Source organism: Amblyraja radiata, chromosome 36, assembly GCF_010909765.2.
Source record: "Amblyraja radiata isolate CabotCenter1 chromosome 36, sAmbRad1.1.pri, whole genome shotgun sequence".
NCBI classification, from domain to species: Eukaryota; Metazoa; Chordata; class Chondrichthyes; order Rajiformes; family Rajidae; genus Amblyraja; species Amblyraja radiata.
Genome location: NC_045991.1, coordinates 13,277,617 through 13,286,496, shown reverse-complemented (window position 1 = coordinate 13,286,496; position 8,880 = coordinate 13,277,617).

Genomic DNA, 8,880 nt, shown 5'->3' with positions numbered 1-8,880 from the left:
CTCCCATCCATCCACAGCCCAGGACCACAGCTCCCATCCATCCACAGCCCAGGACCACAGCTCCCATCCATCCACAGCCCAGGACCACAGCTCCCATCCATCCACAGCCCAGGACCACAGCTCCCATCCAGCCACGGCCCAGGACCACAGCTCCCATCCATCCACAGCCCAGGACCACAGCTCCCATCCACAGCCCAGGACGACTGCTCCCATCCATCCACAGCCCAGGACCACAGCTCCCATCCACAGCCCAGGACCACAGCTCCCATCCATCCACAGCCCAGGACCACTGCTCCCATCCATCCACAGCCCAGGACCACAGCTCCCATCCACAGCCCAGGACCACAGCTCCCATCCATCCACAGCCCAGGACCACTGCTCCCATCCATCCACAGCCCGGGACCACTGGTCCCATCCATCCACAGCCCAGGACCACAGCTCCCATCCATCCACAGCCCAGGACCACAGCTCCCATCCACAGCCCAGGACCACAGCTCCCATCCATCCACAGCCCAGGACCACTGCTCCCATCCATCCACAGCCCGGGACCACTGCTCCCATCCACAGCCCAGGACCACAGCTCCCATCCACAGCCCGGGACCACAGCTCCCATCCACAGCCCAGGACCACAGCTCCCATCCATCCACAACCCAGGACCATTGCTCCCATCCATCCACAGTCCAGGACCACTGCTCCCATCCACAGCCCAGGACCACTGCTCCCATCCATCCACAGCCCAGGACCACTGCTCCCATCCACAGCCCAGGACCACTGCTCCCATCCACAGCCCAGGACCACAGCTCCCATCCATCCACAGCCCGGGACCACTGCTCCCATCCACAGCCCGGGACCACTGCTCCCATCCACAGCCAGGGACCACTGCTCCCATCCACAGCCCAGGACCACTGCTCCCATCCACAGCCCAGGACCACTGCTCCCATCCACAGCTCAGGACCACAGCTCCCATCCACAGCCCAGGACCACAGCTCCCATCCATCCACAGCCCGGGACCACAGCTCCCATCCATCCACAGCCCAGGACCACAGCTCCCATCCATCCACAGCCCAGGACCACTGCTCCCATCCATCCACAGCCCAGGACCACTGCTCCCATCCATCCACAGCCCAGGACCACAGCTCCCATCCATCCACAGCCCAGGCCCACAGCTCCCATCCATCCACAGCCCAGGACCACAGCTCTCATCCACAGCACTGGACCACTGCTCCCATCCTTCCACAGCCCGGGACCACAGCTCCCATCCACAGCCCAGGACCACTGCTCCCATCCACAGCCCAGGACCACAGCTCCCATCCACAGCCCAGGACCACTGCTCCCATCCATCCACAGCCCGGGACCACTGCTCCCATCCATCCACAGCCCGGGACCACTGCTCCCATCCACAGCCCGGGACCACTGCTCCCATCCACAGCCCGGGACCACTGCTCCCATCCACAGCCCGGGACCACTGCTCCCATCCACAGCCCAGGACCACAGCTCCCATCCACAGCATGGGACCACTGCTCCCATCCACAGCCCAGGACCACAGCTCCCATCCACAGCATGGGACCACTGCTCTCATCCATCCACAGCCCAGGACCACAGCTCCCATCCACAGCACGGGACCACTGCTCCCATCCTTCCACAGCCCAGGACCACTGCTCCCATCCATCCACAGCCCAGGACCACAGCTCCCATCCACAGCCCAGGACCACTGCTCCCATCCATCCACAGCCCAGGACCACTGCTCCCATCTACAGCCCGGGACCACTGCTCCCATCCATCCACAGCCCAGGACCACTGCTCCCATCCACAGCCCGGGACCACAGCTCCCATCCACAGCCCAGGACCACTGCTCCCATCCACAGCCCGGGACCACTGCTCCCATCCACAGCCCGGGACCACTGCTCCCATCCATCCACAGCCCAGGGACCACTGCTCCCATCCATCCACAGCCCAGGGACCACTGCTCCCATCCATCCACAGCCCAGGACCACTGCTCCCATCCATCCATCCACAGCCCAGGACCACTGCTCCCATCCATCCACAGCCCAGGACCACAGCTCCCATCCATCCACAGCCCGGGACCACTGCTCCCATCCACAGCCCAGGACCACAGCTCCCATCCACAGCCCAGGACCACTGCTCCCATCCATCCACAGCCCAGGACCACAGCTCCCATCCACAGCCCAGGACCACAGCTCCCATCCACAGCCCAGGACCACTGCTCCCATCCATCCACAGCCCAGGACCACTGCTCCCATCCACAGCCCGGGACCACTGCTCCCATCCATCCACAGACCAGGACCACAGCTCCCATCCATCCACAGCCCAGGACCACAGCTCCCATCCATCCACAGCCCAGGACCACTGCTCCCATCCACAGCCCAGGACCACTGCTCCCATCCATCCACAGCCCGGGACCACAGCTCCCATCCACAGCCCAGGACCACAGCTCCCATCCACAGCCCAGGACCACAGCTCCCATCCACAGCCCGGGACCACAGCTCCCATCCACAGCCCAGGACCACAGCTCCCATCCATCCACAACCCAGGACCATTGCTCCCATCCATCCACAGTCCAGGACCACTGCTCCCATCCACAGCCAAGGACCACTGCTCCCATCCATCCACAGCCCAGGACCACTGCTCCCATCCACAGCCCAGGACCACTGCTCCCATCCATCCACATCCCGGGACCACTGCTCCCATCCATCCACATCCCGGGACCACTGCTCCCATCCACAGCCAGGGACCACTGCTCCCATCCACAGCCCAGGACCACTGCTCCCATCCACAGCCCAGGACCACAGCTCCCATCCACAGCCCAGGACCACAGCTCCCATCCATCCACAGCCCAGGACCACAGCTCCCATCCATCCACAGCCCAGGACCACTGCTCCCATCCACAGCCCGGGACCACTGCTCCCATCCACAGCCCAGGACCACAGCTCCCATCCACCCACAGCCCAGGACCACTGCTCCCATCCATCCACAGCCCAGGACCACTGCTCCCATCCACAGCCCGGGACCACAGCTCCCATCCGCAGCCCAGGACCACTGCTCCCATCCACAGCCCGGGACCACTGCTCCCATCCACAGCCCGGGACCACTGCTCCCATCCACAGCCCGGGACCACTGCACCCATCCATCCACAGCCCAGGGACCACTGCTCCCGTCCATCCACAGCCCAGGACCACTGCTCCCATCCATCCACAGCCCAGGACCACAGCTCCCATCCACAGCCCGGGACCACTGCTCCCATCCATCCACAGCCCAGGACCACAGCTCCCATCCATCCACAACCCAGGACCACTGCTCCCATCCATCCACAGCCCGGGAACACTGCTCCCATCCATCCACAGCCCGGGACCACAGCTCCCATCCACAGCCCGGGAACACTGCTCCCATCCATCCACAGCCCAGGACCACTGCTCCCATCCACAGCCCAGGACCACTGCTCCCATCCATCCACAGCCCAGGACCACAGCTCCCATCCACAGCCCAGGACCACAGCTCCCATCCATCCACAGCCCAGGACCACAGCTCCCATCCATCCACAGCCCAGGACCACAGCTCCCATCCACAGCCCAGGACCACAGCTCCCATCCACAGCCCAGGACCACTGCTCCCATCCATCCACAGCCCAGGACCACAGCTCCCATCCACAGCCCAGGACCACAGCTCCCATCCACAGCCAAGGACCACAGCTCCCATCCATCCACAGCCCAGGACCACAGCTCCCATCCACAGCCAAGGACCACAGCTCCCATCCATCCACAGCCCAGGACCACAGCTCCCATCCATCCACAGCCCAGGACCACAGCTCCCATCCATCCACAGCCCAGGACCACAGCTCCCATCCATCCACAGCCCAGGACCACAGCTCCCATCCATCCACAGCCCGGGACCACAGCTCCCATCCATCCACAGCCCAGGACCACAGCTCCCATCCACAGCCCAGGACCACAGCTCCCATCCATCCACAGCCCAGGACCACAGCTCCCATCCATCCACAGCCCAGGACCACAGCTCCCATCCACAGCCCAGGACCACAGCTCCCATCCATCCACAGCCCAGGACCACAGCTCCCATCCAAAGCCCGGGACCACAGCTCCCATCCACAGCCCAGGACCACTGCTCCCATCCATCCACAGCCCAGGACCACAGCTCCCATCCACAGCCCAGGACCACTGCTCCCATCCATCCACAGCCCAGGACCACAGCTCTCATCCACAGCCCAGGACCACAGCTCCCATCCACAGCCCAGGACCACAGCTCCCATCCACAGCCCAGGACCACAGCTCCCATCCATCCACAGCCCAGGACCACAGCTCCCATCCATCCACAGCCCAGGACCACTGCTCCCATCCACAGCCCAGGACCACTGCTCCCATCCATCCACAGCCCGGGACCACTGCTCCCATCCATCCACAGCCCAGGACCACAGCTCCCATCCACAGCCCAGGACCACTGCTCCCATCCACATCCCGGGACCACTGCTCCCATCCATCTACAGCCCAGGACCACAGCTCCCATCCATCCACAGCCCAGGACCACAGCTCCCATCCACAGCCCAGGACCACAGCTCCCATCCACAGCCCAGGACCACAGCTCCCATCCATCCACAGCCCAGGACCACAGCTCCCATCCACAGCCCAGGACCACAGCTCCCATCCACAGCCCGGGACCACTGCTCCCATCCACAGCCCAGGACCACAGCTCCCATCCATCCACAGCCCAGGACCACTGCTCCCATCCATCCACAGCCCAGGACCACAGCTCCCATCCATCCACAGCCCGGGACCACAGCTCCCATCCATCCACAGCCCAGGACCACTGCTCCCATCCATCCACAGCCCGGGACCACAGCTCCCATCCACAGCCCAGGACCACAGCTCCCATCCATCCACCGCCCAGGACCACAGCTCCCATCCATCCACAGCCCAGGACCACAGCTCCCATCCATCCACAGCCCGGGACCACAGCTCCCATCCATCCACAGCCCGAGACCACTGCTCCCATCCACAGCCCAGGACCACAGCTCCCATCCACAGCCCGGGACCACAGCTCCCATCCATCCACAGCCCAGGACCACAGCTCCCATCCACAGCACAGGACCACTGCTCCCATCCACACCCCAGGACCACAGCTCACATCCACAGCCCAGGACCACAGCTCCCATCCACAGCCCAGGACCACAGCTCACATCCACAGCCCAGGACCACAGCTCCCATCCATCCACAGCCCAGGACCACAGCTCCCATCCACAGCACAGGACCACTGCTCCCATCCACAGCCCAGGACCACAGCTCCCATCCACAGCCCAGGACCACTGCTCCCATCCACAGCCCAGGACTACTGCTCCCATCCACAGCCCAGGACCACTGCTCCCATCCACAGCCCAGGACCACTGCTCCCATCCATCCACAGCCCGGGACCACTGCTCCCATCCATCCACAGCCCGGGACCACAGCTCCCATCCATCCACAGCCCAGGACCACTGCTCCCATCCATCCACAGCCCGGGACCACTGCTCCCATCCATCCACAGCCCAGGACCACAGCTCCCATCCATCCACAGCCCGGGACCACAGCTCCCATCCACAGCCCAGGACCACTGCTCCCATCCATCCACAGCCCGGGACCACTGCTCCCATCCACAGCCCAGGACCACTGCTCCCATCCACAGCCCAGGACCACTGCTCCCATCCATCCACAGCCCGGGACCACTGCTCCCATCCATCCACAGCCCGGGACCACAGCTCCCATCCATCCACAGCCCAGGACCACAGCTCCCATCCATCCACAGCCCAGGACCACAGCCCAGGACCACAGCTCCCATCCACAGCCCAGGACCACTGCTCCCATCCACAGCCCAGGACCACTGCTCCCATCCATCCACAGCCCGGGACCACTGCTCCCATCCATCCACAGCCCAGGACCACTGCTCCCATCCATCCACAGCCCAGGACCACAGCTCCCATCCACAGCCCAGGACCACTGCTCCCATCCATCCACAGCCCAGGACCACAGCTCCCATCCACAGCCCAGGACCACTGCTCCCATCCATCCACAGCCCAGGACCACAGCTCCCATCCATCCACAGCCCAGGACCACTGCTCCCATCCATCCACAGCCCAGGACCACTGCACCCATCCACAGCCCAGGACCACTGCTCCCATCCACAGCCCAGGACCACTGCTCCCATCCACAGCCCAAGACCACTGCTCCCATCCACAGCCCAGGACAACTACACTCAGACACTCCACAACTCCGCCTTTTATACACAGCAGCTGACAATTTTCTAATCAGCTTCAATCAAGCCAATGGCCATATTAACCCTTCGCCCACCAGTGGCCAATCAATGTTTGTTGCACACATCATGATATCCACCTGGGGCAGTAGTTGTCTGTGGGACAATAATTTGCCAACATGCCCCATCTACACTAGTCCCACCCCGACCAACATGCCCCTTCTACACTAGTCCCACCCCGACCAACATGCCCCATCTACACTAGTCCCACCCCGACCAACATGCCCCATCTACACTAGTCCTACCCCGACCAACATGCCCCATCTACACTAGTCCCACCCCGACCAACATGCCCCATCTACACTAGTCCCACCCCGACCAACATGCCCCATCTACACTAGTCCCACCCCGACCAACACGCCCCATCTACACTAGTCCCACCCCGACCAACATGCCCCATCTATACTAGTCCCACCCCGACCAACATGCCCCATCTACACTAGTCCCACCCCGACCAACATGCCCCATCTACACTAGTCCCACCCCGACCAACATGCCCCATCTACATTAGTCCCACCCCGACCAACATGCCCCATCTACACTAGTCCCACCCCGACCAACATGCCCCATCTACACTAGTCCCACCCCATCCAACATGCCCCATCTACACTAGTCCCACCTGCCCGCGTTTGGCCCATGTCCCTCCAAACCTGTCCTATCCAAGTATATCTTAAACGTTGAGATAGTCCCTGCCTCAACTACCTCCTCTGGCAGCTCATTCCATACACCCACCACCCTCTGTGTGGAAAAGTTGCCCCTCAGATTGACATTATTAATGTGAACCATTTGTACACAACTCTGCTGGTGTGAGTAATAAATGAAATGATAGATAGTGGTGGAGCGGTAGAGTTGCTGCCTCACAGCGCCAGAGACCCGGGTTCCATCCTGAATACGGGTGCTGTCTGTACGGAGTTTGCACGTTCTGCCAGTGACCTGCGTGGGTTTTCTCCGGGTGTTCCAAAGACCTGCTGGTTTGTAGGTTAATTGGCTTCTGTAAAATTGTCCCTAATGTGTAGGATGGAGCTAGTATACGGGGTGATCACTGGTCGGCGATGACTCGATGGGCCGAAGGGCCTGTTTACGTGCAGTATCTCTAAAATCTAAACGATACCCGGTGACTTGGCCTCCACCGCCCTCTGTGGCAATGAATTCCACAGATTCACCACCCTCCGGCTACAGACATTCCTCCTCATCTCCTGTCCAAAGGCGTGAGTGGGAAAGGCAGAGAGGGTGAGGGGCCAGAGGTGGGCATGTGGGACTAGCTTCGATAGGCATAGCTGTGTGTTTCTGTGCAGTGGGACTGACTGACGGGGCTCAACAGGGTAGTAGTTTGATGCTTCAGCCTGCAGCAACCCAGGAGAACTGTGTTCCAGATGCTTCATTAGTTTGTTGTTCTGCACATCGATCGGGAGGCGATGAAATCTCCCGTTCACACGCAGCCGCCAGAGTAAACAGTGTACATACAGTGGTGATAAACGCTGTAATAAATGCAATATCCAGTGCAGAACAGTGTACATACAGTGGTGATAAACGCTGTAATAAATGCAATATCCAGTGCAGAACAGTGTACATACAGTGGTGACAAACGCTGTAATAAATGTAATATCCAGTACAGAACAGTGTACATACAGTGATGACAAACGCTGTAATAAATGCAATATCCAGTGCAGAACAGTGTACATACAGTAATGACAATAAATGTAATATCCAGTGCAGAACAGTGTACATACAGTGGTGACAAACGTTGTAATAAATACATGTCAGCAGCGCGTTAGTTTTTTCAACTTTTTTTTATTTTTTAGTATGTTTTAAAGTATGTATTTAATGTTGCTTCGTGTGTTTTGTGTGGGGGGTGGTGTGTGGGTGTGGTGTGTGTGGTGTGTGTGTGTGTGTGGTGTGTGGGGGGTGTGTGTGTGGTGGGTGTGGGGGGTGTGTGTGTGTGGTGTGTGGGGGGGGTGTGGGTGGGGGGTGGGTGTGTGGGGGGGGTGTGTGTGGGGGGGGGGGGGTGTGTGGGGTGGGTGTGTGGGGGGGGGGGTGTGTGGGGGGTGTGTGTGTGGGGGGTGTGTGGGGGGGGTGTGTGAGTGTGGGGGGTGAGAGTTTGGGGGTTGTGTGGGGGGGGGGTGTGGGGGGGGTGTGTGTGGGGGGTGTGTGTGGGGGGGGGTGTGTGGGGGGGTGTGTGGGGGGTGTGTGGGGGGGGGGTGTGTGTGTGGGGGGGGTGTGGGGGGGGGTGTGTGGGGGGGTGTGTGTGTGTGGGGTGTGTGTGGAGTGTGTGGGGGGTGTGTGTGTGGGGGGTGTGTGTGTGGGGGGTGTCTGGGGGGTGTGTGGGGTGTGTGTGTGTGTGTGGGGTGTGTGTGGGGGGTGTGGGGGGGGTGTGTGTGTGGGGGGTGTGTGTGTGGGGGGGGGTGGGTGGGGGTGTGTGTGTGGGGGGGTGTGTGGGGGGGTGTGTTGTGTGGGGTGGGGGGAGGGTGGGGGGGTGAGGGGGGGTGTGTGGGGGGGGGGGTGTGGGGGGGGTGTGTGGGGCGGAAGTGTCTGGTGGGGGGGGTGTGTGGGGAGGGGTGTGTGGGGGTG